The sequence below is a fragment of the Oryx dammah genome, unplaced genomic scaffold (genome assembly GCF_014754425.2).
Source record: "Oryx dammah isolate SB20612 unplaced genomic scaffold, SCBI_Odam_1.1 HiC_scaffold_27, whole genome shotgun sequence".
Lineage (NCBI taxonomy): Eukaryota > Metazoa > Chordata > Mammalia > Artiodactyla > Bovidae > Oryx > Oryx dammah.
In genome coordinates, this window is record NW_024070211.1 from 98,056,867 (window position 1) to 98,072,476 (window position 15,610).

The 15,610-nt window shown below is 39.5% G+C and overlaps 2 protein-coding genes across 12 annotated transcripts in view; one reads left to right on the forward strand and one right to left on the reverse strand.

Moving 5' to 3' along the window:
- Window positions 1-2,181, reverse strand: part of CCDC148 (coiled-coil domain containing 148) — a 309,472-nt gene extending 307,291 nt beyond the window's left edge. Inside the window, exon 1 of the mRNA XM_040229127.1 lies at window positions 1,841-2,181. The gene's annotated coding sequence lies outside the window, so the exon portion shown is untranslated. The remainder of the gene's footprint in view (window positions 1-1,840) is intronic.
- Window positions 2,182-2,327: 146 nt separating this feature from the next.
- The window catches only part of PKP4 (plakophilin 4), a 256,672-nt gene continuing 243,389 nt past the window's right edge, over window positions 2,328-15,610 (forward strand). For 8 of the 11 annotated variants that reach the window (XM_040229137.1, XM_040229141.1, XM_040229128.1 and 5 more), the window contains exon 1: window positions 2,328-2,637. The gene's annotated coding sequence lies outside the window, so the exon portion shown is untranslated. Of the gene's footprint in view, window positions 2,638-3,179; window positions 3,755-7,632; window positions 9,720-15,610 lie in introns of those variants that run through there. The other 3 variants (XM_040229131.1, XM_040229130.1, XM_040229129.1) reach the window with 3 other exon arrangements.

Here is a 15,610-nt window from a genome sequence, read left to right on the forward strand (position 1 = left end):
TTTGCAGAACTGGAAGAAGACCAAGTACAGTGGAGGCTGAGGAGAGCAGAAATAGGACAGTTTTGGGAGAAGTGCCCTGAATAATGTCTTTGCATCAGTCTCCTAGATAATCGCCCTCCCGATGAGGAAAGGAATTTAGAGAATCAGTGAAGATCCAGCCAAGACTGGATAGCATAAACTTTTAGTGGAACAAAGTAATTTCTTTATCCAACAATGCTTGGTTGTGCAGGAGCAAGTTTAAAAGAAATCTTTCACTGGAGCATAAAAATGACTAATAATAATTTGAATGACAACATTTTAAGGGACATTATTCATGGCGGATTTTAGTAACATTTTAATCATTACAAACATGAAATACACAGTATCAAAATACTCATCAAACATGTGATCTGAGAAATATGCAAAAAAGAAAAGACAATAAGAGTAAAAAATAAATTAGTTCTTGTTTCTTTCCTTTTATATTAGCCTAAGGGAAGGAAAAAGGAAATATGAATGTTTTCTTTCCATTTGACATATCTTCTATTGATCATTATAAAAATTTTTAAAAAGTCATTGGTATTTTGCTAGTACATTAAAACTGAGTTTTTATTTATAAAAATTTGCACTTTACTTTTTCTATTCTCTTATAAACAAACACCACAAAGAAAATAAAAGGCAGAAATTGAAAGCATGATGAGCTAATTTCCATGATGGCAAGGAATGAGACAGCACTCCAAAGTCCCTGCTGGTTTCCTTCCAATTCTATAAATATTTAGGGGGGGAGCACTCATATGTTTAGCTGTTTTGTTTCACAGTCCAATCCTGCATAGGATTATGGACAAAGTTCAAATTTTAATACAAACTGAGGAAAACACTTTCTAATTAAGGTACCATTGAACAATTTTTTGTAATTTTTAATTATGGCAAGATAACAAACGATAGCATATTATCCAACTTAAAATTCAGGACAGTAGAAAGACATATGTGGCTTGCACACACATTAATCTGTTGCTCTTAACAAAATATTTGTAATTTCCAAAATTCTATCAGTTTTTTCATACAATATGGTCCCTTCAAACTGAAGGGCAGTAGCCTAAACATAGACTTCTTAATAAAAAAAACAGTGTAAAAATGGCAAAATCAACAAAAAGAAGGAACATAAGAATATCAGTGACTATATCACAAAACAATATAATGCTTAAAAGCCCAGTATGTTCACAAAGTTCTATTTTAATAGTACCTAGATATGAAAATTATTTACAAAAAGCAATCGGTATTTACAAACTAGCAAAGTGACTTTAAATGAAAGCAAAGCACTTGTAATTAAAGCTAAAAATTTTCTATGTGACTCCATGTCTCAGTTTATTTATCAAATTTAGAGGCAAACTTGAAAATACGCAGAAAACAAAATCTACCAAGTGTAATCTATTTCCTTTACTCTTGTGAAATCATCAGAAGACATGAAGGATCAATTGTCTGTGTCTTGCCCCACCTTGTAAACTCTTAGGGGAAAGAGCATGCACCTGTCAAGCTTATAGTGCAGAATGCACATACAGATGGGCGTTTAATAAATATCCTTCAGTGGAGAGATTAGAGGTTTTCTTTGGGAAGCAGGGAACACATCTCATGCACTGACTAGATGACATCCATCATACAATACGTCAGCCTGTTTCCTCATAAAAATATCATCCAAAGGAAGTCTTTGAATGATGTTTAGTCTCCTTTTAAGTCTTTAGACCCAAAATTTTGATGCAAGAGCCACCCCAGGGAAGGGGGAGTGGTTGGGAAGAACAAGTAGATTTGATGTGGGTCAGTGACGTCAGGAAGAAGCAATGATTTAAGGGATGGGGTGCAAACTCACCTGGAGAAGCAGAAGGTGCACACGTGTCAAAGGCCAAAGGGCAGAGGCCGAGGGACTCCCTAATCGCAGAAAAAGTGAAATGCCCACTCCCAGGTTCTCAAGGATTCCTCTAGGGGCTCAGCTGTCCCTGCCTTTGACGCGACGGACTAACCCTTCCATGCACAACTGGCTTTGACAGGGAGACAAAGCGAAAGCTGTCCCAATTTCAATCAGCACTCAGGAATCCCTCGGTAGCTTTCCTCCACCCCCTCCCGCACCCAAAGCCAGAGACACCTTCATCCTCACTCCCCACCTTCTCCAGGCCCTCTCGCTCTTAACAGCATCGGTCTCTATGGCGACCTGAAACCTCAGTTCCCATTGGTCAGTTCAATATGCGGGCCGGTCCAATGGGAAGAGCCAGCCTTTTCCTTCCGACCAATGGGGTAGGCAGGGAGCAGGTCCGGAGACGGCGGCGTGCTGACGTTCCCGGGAGCCTGGTGCTGGCTGGGCAGGCGGGCTGAGTGCTGGGCGGGCGGCGGCGGCCTCTGGGCAGTAGAGGGGGCTCCGGGGCTGAGTCCGCGTCGACGCCGGCCGCGGAGGCGGCACCATGGGCAAGGGGTAGCGGGGCAAGTTGGCCACCGCCGCCGCCAGGGGTGGTGGGAGAGCCGCTTCGGGGTAGGGGGCGGGTGGGGGAGGGAGGGGCGGGCAGCCGCTCGGCCGCGGCACTTTTTTAATTTTTTCGAGTGCCGCAGCGGCGACCCCACCGCGCCGATGTTCCTGATCCCTGGAGCGACGGCGGCTGCTGCCTAACCTGGAAAGTAAGTGTGCGGGCTTGCGGGAAGGCGCGGAGACTCCGGCTCACAAGACCCCCGGCCCTCGCCCCCTCGGGCCGGAGACAAGACTTGCCTGCGAGGGGCGCGGGGAGGGACGGGGACGGGCGCCTCCCTCCCGTTACTCCGTCCCCACCGCCTCGCGGCCGCCTCGGCTTTCCTGCCCCGCCTCGTGTTCCTGCCCGCACTCGCCTGCCTGCTCCCCTCCCCCCGGTAGGCGCACAAGTTTCACCCTCCATTTGCTTTTCCCGGCGATTACTCTTCCCCTGGTCTCCCCTACATGCAGCGCACGACCCCACCCCGCGTTGGCCTTTTTGGATCTAGGGCCCGCAGCCCCAAACTTGAGCGCCACGCCGAGCCCTCCTGGACGTCTGCCGGGAGGCTTCCCCTCTCCTGCCCGCCTGGTACTCCGCCTCGCGCCCCCAACAACCCTGGGCGCCCGTCTTCCCGAACCCTCGGGGCGGCCCGTCCTTCCCTCCAGCCCCAACTCCTGCACCTTGCCCCGCCCCCCTTCCTCCCACGTCCCTTCTGCCAGTGCTGTCTTGCGTTTGCCCGGAATCCCGCGCTTCTAGCTGCTCCTGCCCACCTACCCTGTCCAGAGCGCCCCTCTCTCCTCGCCGCGTATCCTCACGCTCCACCCCTCCCGGTTCTCTAGTCGCAAGCTTCCCCGGCTGCCCTCTTGCGCGGCCGCTTCCTTCTCTCCCTGCCAGGAGTTGAAGAGGAGCTGCGGCACCCCCGGGCGGATAGAGTGTCCCTGCCCGCTGCTGGCGCTGCCCACCCTTCTCTCTTTCCCCCTCTACCCGGGAAGCGAGGGGCTGAGCGGTTGGGCCGAAATTTGGCTGCGTGTTGGCTGAGTGCGACAATCAGCGAGAGCGGGCAGTAGAGGCGCCGCGGCGGCCGTGGCCGCGCGGGGCGCAGCAGTAAGCAGGTGTGTGTGTCCGGGGGGGACGCGCACCGCGGGCTCTTCGGCTGGCGACAGATTGTGCAGGAATGCGAGGAATGCACCGGGAGCATAGTCCACGCGGCCCGCCGCGGCAGAACTAGAGCCTTCCCCAGCCCAGCTCTCTCTGAGCAGTCAGAGGTCACCGGAGCATCTTCGGAGCTGGTGAGCCTCTCTCCACTCCTCTCCTCCCCTGGCTTTTCTCCTTGCGGCAGAGGGCGGCGGAGGGGAAGCGCGGCAGTTCTGTCGGGCTTCAGCTAGTCTTTTCGTCTGGGATTTTGCTGCATTGGTCTCCAGGACCGTGAATTTCGTGCCGATGGCGGTATAGCCAAGGTTATTGATAATTGCACAAGGTTCTTGGTAACTTTGGTTTACAGGGTTTAAATAGTGCCTGGATTTTACGAGTTTTTTTTTTTTTTTTTTTTTTTATCTGCAGGAAAGGGTGCCTAAGGTTCTTTGAGTAATGAGCTTGCAGTCAACGTATTTTGGCTCTATCAAAAAAATGTCTGTTAATGCTCACGGACGGGGATGTTCTTCAGGAGATAACTTGAATGCATCACTTTACTGTCATAAAATTGTAATTTTTTTCTCGAAAATTGTAATTATTTTCTCGCATACTGGGCTGTGTTTAGACCTCTTACAATCCATAATGAATAGAAACAGAGAAGCAGTGTTTGGTCAGCGATGGGACAGATAGGACTGTCTGGTACAGTTAAATTCGGGGCGTGTCGGTTACCATTGGAAGTAATGGGGTACTACAGATGATGTACATTTCAAGATGTAATTTATTAGTTGAGGTCGCAGTTCTTTCTCTTTTTTTGGCACCGAGTGTGAACGTAAAATAAAAATACAGGTCTACGACTTTTAAAGAATGGTGGTTATTTATGTGTAAAATCCAAAATGATTAGTATATAGTTTTGGTCAAAATTTATTTTCCTTAATGCAGAAAAGCAAATTTTTGACAGAAGTTGCTTTGCTAGAACAGGACTTAGATTGTGTTATTTTAAAAGGTAAAGTAGAAGACCACTTCTCTTTTTGAATGTAGTGTTTTGCTGTAGAAAGTATTTAATTTCCTTTCTTGTACCAGTGAAACAGTTACGGAAAATGGTAGCATTCTCTCATTCTCATCAACAAGAGAACAGTTGATGTCCAAAATAAGTATTTCTGGATTTGGAAAAGTATACTGTGTGTGCTTTTATTGACAGAGTTTGCTTTGGAGGTTGAATTTACTATAAGCCTCTCCATGCTTGGCTATTTTGTATCAGATTCAGGAGCATAGTTGATTGTCCAGCTGTCTACTAACGCCTTCTGTGTAGGGATCAAGGGCATTGAAAAGTATAAAATGAGAGCCTTTTATTTGGTTAAGAACCCAACGGGAAAGGAAAAAGAGAAAAGAAAAAAACTTTGTGATGGATAAAGTTGTGTCTTTTGGCTGCTTCATTGTTTTTCAGATATGTTCATAGTAAGTGTGCCTTCTAATTTAGAGGATTAGCTCTAAATTAGAATTAATAACACTGTGTTGGATATCGAGAAGTGTTTGGAGATGTGAACAGGAAACTTATTATGTAACACACTCCTCACAGCAGAGTTTAACACGTGCATATTTGATGTGATATGAATATTAGAAAGTAAAAGCACATTTAGTTTCTCTACTGCATTAGAAATTGAAATAGCCCATTCAGGCATACAGAAAATGTTTATATACCTTGATATATATGATTGGCTGTACAGTTTTACATGCTTCAAGGTAGGCTTTCAGTTAGAATTATCGTCTATTTGTTACTGATATTTGAAGAGAAGAAGTTTTAAAATTGGTTATCGTTCACAATAAAATAGTTTGTTATTTTCCCTCCCCAACTCCCACTATTATATAAGAGAAAGTGCTGTATTTCATGTCTTACATGTTATATAGAAGATTCTAAATTGGAGGACAGATGTTCAGTTATCTTAATTCTTACTCATGTTGTTTTTGGAAGGAAATAGAGGACCAAGATAGTGATGCAAAGCACGAGTAAGAGAAGGTAAGCAGAAAGTAGGAGCAGCTGGCATTCATCCAGGAGGGGGGAAAAAGGCTACTGCTGCATTTACAAGCTGAATAAACTAAATCTAATTCTGTCAGTGGTTCTGACATCATTTGAATTTCAGGAAATTACTACCAAACTCAATTCAACAGAACTTTAGCAATTTTATAACCTTGAGTATTTGGATTATCTATATTAAGTCAGAGTTAAAATTTTCTTTCCTTTCTATACAAATTGGGAAAGGGATTTTAGTTTAAAGCTCTTAAATTTGCTTAATTTTTAAAAATCCAATTATTGTCAGTTTTCAAACTGAGTTATTTCCTTGTTGTTGACCAGGGGTTGATTTAAATAGAGAATTTCCATACCCTGGATGATGCCAACCATTTACATCCAGTACTTCACCTTAGAGCTTTGAAATATTAAGGTATTTTGAGATTGCTCCATAAGCTTTTTTTTTTTTCAGTCAAGAGGAATGTCCCTAATTTGCTTCATTCTAAAGTGGATATTATTGCTTCCTTTTTAAGTGAAAGATAAAGTAGAGGTTATTCAAGGGTTCTTGGAATTGTATGTCACTTTGAGAAGTTACCTTCACACCTTCAGTGTACTGGGAGATAATTACTTCCTCAATGTGTTAAATGGTTTTGTAGTGCCTTGCCTGCAATGAAGAGGGGGAAAAAAGTCTAATTCATAACACCAATGAACTGGATATGTTGGCAGTATCCAGTAACTATTTCATGCCCAAACTGCAACTACAAATAGCTGCAAACAGAGAGATAAGACAGACAGACAAAGTAAAACTTTAAGTATACCTGGGTATAAGACTTGGGATACTGCCAATAAGTTATTATAACAGTTAGCAAATCAGTTTGATGCCCAGCAGTGGAAGATAACAAGTTTCTTTTAGGGTAAGGGGATCAGGTATTGAGTCACAAACAGCAGTGATCCATGTGCTTGCTGGTTGCAGTTGAGAAGTTGTATATATGTCATTCAAAAGTTGCTCCCTTTCTCACTTCAATAATTCAGTGGAATCATGTTCATCTTTTGGAGACTATGTTGCGAAAACTAAATTGGGGACATTACATGATGGTGCTCTTCGTTTAAATTTAGAATGCTACAGACATTCCATTTGTCATTGGTCTGAGGTTTTTTTTTTTATATAATTTAGATTTACTTTTATTTGGTATACCAGTAAGTGTTGGCTCTACTGCTGATCATTTCGTTATTCATAGTCTTAATAATATATTTATTATGACTCATATATAGTGATATAGTGATTCATTGCAAGTGATAAAATATCATTAGAAATTATACTAAATCTTTAGTATTATAAAATATATAAATTAAAATATGGAAGTATTTGAATTATTTTAATTCATGTCATGGTGAAGCATTTTTCATGAAGTGAATAATGCCTGAGGATTGGTTAGATGCCATTCTCTGAAGGACAGTATATCATATAGCCCTCACAGAGTCCAGAACTCACAAATTAAGTGTGGAGATGGAAAGGATCAGAGGAATCAGTAACCATCAGCAAGCAAGGCCTGTTTAACTTCTATAATTGTTGCTTTATTCAATATGAGTTTAGTGAGTTACAAATATCCAAGGATGTTTATTCTGCTCTTTCCTAATCTGCCTCCCTGTCCTTCCTCCCCACAACACACATAGCACCACCACCACCACCACCACCACCACTACCACCACCAATGCATCTGCCTGCCTGGAGAGCCAGAAAAGGCCCCCTTTCAAGAGCTACTTATATAGAATGTAGAAATTGGCGCCTAGTGTTGTAGGTTGAATTTAGAGCAGATGTGCATTTTTGTCATAAAAATGATATTATATATGAATACAAAAGGTAAAATGTGAGGTTGAAGGTGGGCTGTCAGCATACTGTGCAGGCTTTGGGGGCTGGTCTAGAACTTTGAATACAGTGTTTTATGGGCACGCACAGCCATTACAAATAGACTTTTAAAACACTGGATAGGTGGTATCTGAAATTCTGGTCCACTATAAACTCTCTCTTTAATTGCAAACATGAAAAGGAGGTGAAAAGCAAACATGAAAAGGAGGTGAAAAGCACCCTAAGCTAGGAATTAGAAGATCTGCCATTAAACCATATAACCTTGACAAACCATTTAATATTTGGGTTACAGCTTCCTACTTTTAAAGGTACAGGGTTTGGATTGCATTGATCTAAGATATATTTCAACTCAAGGTTCCCAGAGTTCTCAGGGTTTTTTGGTTTGTTTTTTAAGAAAACAAAATGGTTTCAAAAGCATTCCTGTATATAATCAGCCCTGTTTTCCCTTCTATCCCAAATCATAACAACAGGAGATTTGGGTTCTCTTTTGAGACTCTTGATTCTCCTTCGTGTTCATCTTAAATAACTTTGTTTTCTTTAACAGTTTAATTTTGGAAAGTGAGGTGGAAGGGAATAGACCATATAATGTTTTTAAGGTACCTATTTACCCCCACTCTAGTTCAAGGTGAACCAGTGTAGTTTAGGCCAGGGAAAGCCTTTGGGATTTCACCCACACACTGAGTAAAAGCCCTTGAAAAGTATCCTTATAAGGCAGTGAGGTATCGTAATTAGCAGCCAGAGTGTCATAGTTCAATTCTGGCTCTTCTGTTTGCAAGGTGTCTAACTTGGTAAATTATCTAACCTCTCTGGATCTTGTTCTGCTCATCTGTAAAACAGAATGACAAAACTATCTACCTCATATGGTTGTTTTGAGGACTAAATGGGCTAATATATGTAGAGCACTTAAAACAAGGCCTGGCTTAGGGCTGGCTTTAATACATCAAGTCATTTTTATTCTTATGTTGTGATACTTAATGATGCTTTCTGTAGCATCTGCTATGTCCCAGGCAAATTATTGGCTTGTTTTCTGTGATCTTAGTCAATATGATTATGGATCTGAATAGGATATTTCAGGAAAGAAACCTACCAAACAAAAAATATATTATGAACTGGATGGTTTGCAAGAGATTGCCTTTAAAGAAGTGAATTGATCAAAATCAGTCAACTAAGGGTATTTTTAAAATAGGGAAGTTGGACCTTCCTTAGGCATGCAGTACTTGAGGCACGTAAACACCACTAACCATCATGTGTAGGAGGTTTGGGTAAACAGCTTAATAAACTGTTATGTTTAAAAGGTAAAAACTGATAGTATTATGCACTTGAAAATGTAAAGCATACCTTCTAAATGTGTATACTACTATGGTATTTGTAATTCTAACTGTGGTCATTATGAACAGTGTCTTTGCTAGTCAACGTATGAAGAAAATGCTAGTGTAATCATTTATGAACTAAAATGCACCTTATAAATAAACTCTTTTCTGCCTTTTCTGTCTGAAATTCACACTTGAAATTGGCCGGAAACTACAAAAGCAAGAAAGACTAGAAGAAAAGTTTGGAAGATACTTGGTGTAAACCAACAGACAGTAATTTAATAAAGAGTCTCTAGTCCTAGACCTGGCCATGTTACTAAGCTGGTATGTGTCCCATGAGCAAGTCATTTAACTCCTCTGGGCTCTGGTTTTCTCATCTTATAAAATGAAGATGTTGGACCAGATGCTCTCTAGAGCCCTTCTGGTACTTATATTTCACTTTAGCACAGCAAGCATTCTCATTCTGTTGCATTTTTTCCCTTGGCAAGAATGTACTGTCTTCTCAAGAATTTATTACAATTTACCCTCTGGGATAAGGGGAGAAGATTGAAGTTATACATCTGAAATGCTCAATTCCTAAAAATATAAATGTTGCAGCCAGACAAACATTTGTCCCCATAATGGCTGAGTTAGTGGCTACCTTCTTGGACTCATTTGTTAACCAACAGCCAGTCTGCTGTACACATTTGATGCTTAACCTCTTGTTGAGACTAAATTTTCTGGAAGTTGGATAGAAACAGAAGAGAATTTAAGTGGTAGTTAGATGGAACTGGTCTTGTTAAAATGATAAAGACTCACTTATCATTTGTTTTGGTCTTATTTATCCTCAGAGGTTTGATTTGTCTTCAAAGAAATTAAACAACAGAGAGTTGTTCCTCTGGAGAAACTGTTGCTTTTCCATGAATGAAGCTCATTCATCCACCTCTCATCATAGAATATAGGTACTTTCATTTAACTGTAATTTTTTAGCACATAACCAACTAGTGTTTAGAAGTTGTAGTGTAGTTCAACAGGATGATATTTTACTTAAATTTGTGCTCTGGGATCTGTGTTGTTTTTGTAAAGAGCAATTAAACAATCAAGTGAAGAGATTTTGACATGAATCCTGCTCTCTCCCACAAAGGGGGTATATTTCTATAGAACTTACATATGTAAACACTCATATACAGTTGTTTAAAAATTTATTGAGATTGGCTGTTTCCCTTTGCTAATACAATAAGTACATTATTTTCAAAAAAAGAGAATCAATTATATTGTTAATAATGCAAAATTGAGTGAATTCTCATTGTGATCAGAGTACACACTTGAACCCACTCATAAGTTTCTATACCTTCAAGAGAATTATAAACATTCAATGTGAAAACTAGTAATAACCACTTTGCAGTGAAGTTCATCATTCTGTGTGATACTTTGCATCTTCGATTGAATGGGAAACAGGCTAAACTATTGAGAAGTTACTTCTTGTCCTGAGTACCACCAGAGGTCCGTGTGAGGGGACTGAATACAAGCAGCAGTTCAGGTATTTGCTGAAGGTCTACTGTGTGTGAAGAGCCGTGTTCTGTGTTATATACCTCTTATTTTGAAAAGATACATGATTCATTTTGGTTCCATTCAGTTAAGATTTATCTGTCCCCTGCTCTGTATCGGACTCAGTGCTAGACCTCATGGCCAAAAAATGATTTTTCCTGGGGAGTTTTGTCATCTGTGTTGGATTCAGTATTCAGAGTCTGCATCTTTGAGGAAGCAGTGATTAATTTCACAATCTAGTTGGGAAAGATAAGACATAATGAACTGGAAAAAATTGTCCTAGAAAACTTTGGTATATAAATAAACATGCAAAATTGTTCTGTAAGTGTTAAGGATGAGCTGTAAAATGACTTTGTATTAACTGGGTTTTAGCTAAACCTACTTTTTAGGTGTGTGTTATGTGATACATTACCAGAGTCTAGATAGACAGCTGCATTAAGCACTGTCAGTGGCTTTCTTTGGAAAAAAACTTGCATTTGAAAAAGTGCTCCCTACCAATAATAAAATAGTGATTTCAGAAAAGATTTAATCATTGAAAATTCATTATATATGAAGAAACATAATTTATGCTTTAAGAACAACCATTTTAGGTAAGTTCTTACCTTCATATTGCATTACTTTGGTTTATTGTGGTTTTTTTTTTTTTCTTTAGGCAATTTGTGTGCCTTTATAAGTCCAAACTTATTATCTGTTATTGAAAATACTCCCTTTTGTTATGAATAACTAGCAGAATGTTTTGAAAATCTCTTGTGACATCTGCTAGAATAAATGGTCTCATTGAATCATACCTTGAATCTCAGACTGATGCAGTGATGGGAGTTTCCCACTTATTGTCAATTTGTCAATGACTGAATAAGCAGAAAAGTCAGTTTTTAAAAAAGCACCACAAAAGGAATCGGAAAACGCAATTGGATTTTCACAAGAACTATTATTTTGAGACCTGCAGTAAGCAACTCAATTGTTAAGTGTCTAACTCAGACTGTCCATACAGGAAAAATATGTCAGTTTGATATCTCTGGATAGTGTATTGGCAGGTATCAATCTTCTAAAATATTCTCTATGAGTTACTTCATCAGAACTCTGAATATACTTTTCCATAGAAGCAACACCGAAGAATATCAGTTCCAAGTTCCTTTGGTTCTTCTGCTTCCCTGAGCTACTTGAGGGCAGAGACTCTGTGTTTTTGCATGAATTAATCTTGACTTCCAGTCTTTCTAGATATCTCAATAGAATTAATGGGTTTTTAATTCCAGCCTTGGCATACCCTCACCTACTACTCTTGGATAAATCTGTTAGCAGCCCTCTTTACTTTGGCCACCTGATGCGAAGAGATGACTCATTTGAAAAGACTCTGATGCTGGGAAAGATTGAGGGCAGGAGGAGAAGGGGACGACAGAGGATGAGATGGTTGGATGGCATCATCGACTCGATGGACATGGGTTTGGGTGAACTCCGGGAGTTGGTGATGGACAGGGAGGCCTGGTGTGCTGGGGTTCATGGGGTCGCAAAGAGTCGGACATGACTGAGCGACTGAACTGAACTTACTTTTGTTTACTACTTTTATGAAATTGTTTTGGTCTTAGATGCTCAAAACTATTTATTGTTCATATTTCAATGGAAAAATGCATTCTGCCTTATCGAAACAATTACCATTATAATGCAACTTGCTAGATAAATAATTCTTTATATCAAATTACTTGCTAAAAACATTAGAAACTTTTAAACAGACTGGTTCATATTCATTATTGCATGGTTTATAACTGTGGTGAGATGAGTTTACATACTATACTACTCTCCTTCTCAGGCCATTAATATGTAGCTACAGAGCACCAACTTCAGCTTGGTCAGGCTTTGGCTGTATGATATTGAGCAAACTTTCTATGTCCTTGCCTTTTGTGAATTAGCAATACCTTTTGTATATTCAGTTGATGAATTGAAGCAAAAAAGAAAAGTAGATGCATTTCTAAGCACATGGACTCTTTCAAAGGAAAAAGTTACTAAAATAATATAAGTATAATTAAAACTGTAAAATTAAATATGCATTAATAATCAGGGAAAAAAAAAACAGGGAATTTCACAGCTTGTTGTGACCTAGTGGGTATAGCAAATCTTTATTTGGTTTTGACAGTGTAATTAGAAATACTCTTAAACATTTTGGTGGTTCCTTCCCTACCTCAAGTAATCACTGTGATAAAATTTGAATAAGTTATAATTTGAAACTTAAGTGTTTAATTGTGATATGATTATGAACTCACAGGCACTTATAAGGGACAGTACACACATCCTATGTACCCACTGCACATTTCCCTAATGGTAGCATCTTGCAGAACTATAGTACAGTACTATTACATCCTGTGTCTTGACATCAGTGTAGTCAAGAGAGAGAACATTCCCGTCACTCCCAGGGACCCTTCTGTGGCCCTTTGGAAATCACACTTCCACTTCTCTCCCACCTCAACCCCTCCTTAATTCCTAGGAACCACTCATTGTCCTCTTTCTATGTATTATAGAAATATATTAGTTGTGTAATTTCAATAATTTCATCATTTTAAGAATATTACATAAATGAAATCATACAGCATGTACCTTGAGAGTTTTTTGTTTCTACTCAGCATAATATTTTAGAAATTCAAGCAGGTTGTTAACACGTATCAGTGTTCTCTCCTGTTCTGTTGCTGAGTAGTATTCTATAATAAGAATGTACTAGAGTTTAACCACTCACACTTTGAAGGACACCTGAATTTATTTTTTAATTTACAGAGCTGCTAGAACGATCTGTACAGGTTTTCATGTTTTCTTAAGTTTATATTTCTCTGGGAGAGATGTCCAGGAATGCAATTACTGGGTTAAATTATAATTTTTAAAGCTTCCTTTCTATAATTATACACTGAATTACATGTGACCTCAGTAATTTAAAAGTTAGATTTATAGCTTTGGTAAATTACAAAAACTTGTCTGTAAAGTCAAGTCTTTCATCTCCCCCCCCCCCACAAATACTGCCTTCTATGAGTTTACCTTGTTTTTAGCAAAGCCCCATCATTGATTTTATTTTATTATTTTACTGAAGTATAGTTGATGGACAATGTTATGTAAGTTACAGGTGTACGATATATTTGTTGTTTAGCTGCTCAGTTGTGTCCAACTCTTTGCGACCCTAAGGACTGCAGCATGCCAGGCCTCCCTGTCCCTCACCATCTCCTGGAGTTTTCCCAAGTTCATGTCCATTTCATCAGTGATGCCATCCAGCTGTCTCATTCTCAGACGCCCTCTTCTCCTTCTGCCCTCAATCTTTCCCACCATCATAGACTTTTCCAGTGAGTTGGCTCTTCGTATCAGGTGACCAAAATTAGGAGACCAAATTAGGTGACCAAAATTCAGCTTCAGCGTCAGTCCTTCCGAGAATATTCAGGATTGATTTTTTTTTTTAAGATTGATTGGTTTGATCTCCTTGCCATCCAAGGGAGTCTCAGCGCCACAGTTCCAAGGCATCAATTCTTTGGTGCTCTGCCTTCTTTACAGTCCAGCTCTCATAACCATATGTGACCACTGGGAAGACCATAGCCTTGACTGTATGGACCTTTGTTGGCAGAGTAATGTTTCTGCTTTTCAACACACTGTCTAGGTTTGTCATAGCTTCCCTGTCAAGAAGCAGTCATCTTCTGATTTCATGGCAGCAGTCACCATCTGCAGTGATTTTAGAACCCAAGAAGAGGAAATCTGTCACTGCTCCCACCTTTCCCCCCTCTGTTTGCCATGAAGTAAAGGGGCCAGATGCCATGATCTTAGTTTTTTTAATATTGATTTTTGAGCCAGTTTTTTCACTCTCTTCCTTCACTCTCATCAAGAGGTGCTTTAGTTCCTCTTCACTTTCTGCCATTAGAGTGGTGTCATCTGCATATCTGAGGCTGTTGATGTTTCCCCCACCTATCTTAATTCCAGCTTATAACTTATCTAGCCTAACATTTCTCATGATGTGCTCAGTATATAAGTTAAATAAACAGGGAGACAACAGACAGCCCTGTCGTACTCCTTTCTCAATCCTGAACCAATCAGTTGTTCCATACAGGGTTCTAACTGTTGCTTCTTGGCCTGCGTACAGGTATTATGTGGTACAGTATATAGTGATTCATAATTTTTAAAGGTTATACTCCATTTTCACTTATTATAAAATATTGGCTACATTCCCTGAGTTGTATGGTACATCTTTGTAACTTACACCTAATAGTTTGTACCTCAAAATCCCCTACCTTTATATATTTCCTCCCCTCTTCCCTTTTCCTGTTGGATATAGAGAATGAGAACTAATTTGTTCTCTATATCTGTGAGTCTGCTTCTTTTCATATCCACTAGTTTGTTGTATTTTTTAGGTTCCATGTGTATGTGATATCATACAGTATTTGTCTTTCTCTGGCTTGTTTCACTTAGCATAATGCCCTCTAAGTCCATCCATGTTTCTGCAAATGGCAGTATTTCATTTTTCATGACTGTCTAGTAGTCCATTGGATATATATACCACATTTTCGTTATCTATTCGTCTGTTGATGGGCACTTAGATTGCTTTCATGTCTTGGCAGTGGTAAGTAATGCTGTAAACATTAGCTTCATCATTGATTTAAAATGGAATTCATAAAGTTACTCTGTAGCTTAACCTCAGGGTTTGTTTTTTTGTTATACTTTGTTTTGTTTTAGATAGCAAATGTATTTAATTTCCAATAACAATACTGTATTTCAAGGTGTATTTGTTAATATAATTTTTCAAAATTTCACCCATATTTGATGTAAACAATTGTAGGTAACATTCTTGCAAAACAAAAGTTTATTGTGTATCATCCTAACAGGCCAACTAGGAATTTAAAAAGGAGACAGTATATTTGTGTGTGACTGGAATCCATTCAGTTGTCAGGTGGAAGCCAGCAAGCATAACTGAAACTTTTAAAGGCAAGGAGTCTGCTTCTTTCCCTAGAAGAGAAGATGTTTTCTAAAGCATAACTTTTTCATTCTCCATCTCTCCCCAATTTCTACCCTCCAACCCCCCAGCTTTTTGCATACAGTTTCTGCCAGAGAAAAACACTGAAATTGTGTCTGGTCTAAATAAAATTATCACAGTTGATAATTTCATTTGTTTTTATTAGTGTCCTTTTGTACCTTGAATGTCAAATGTGTTTCTTTTCATAGTTAAAATACCATCAAATCATATATCTTGTTCTGTATTGTTTATATTTATTCTAAGATTTTTATCAATGCTTTTACATTCACAGTTGTCTGAAATCAAAGCTGAGAAGTGATGACTACACTTAGTCCTAAA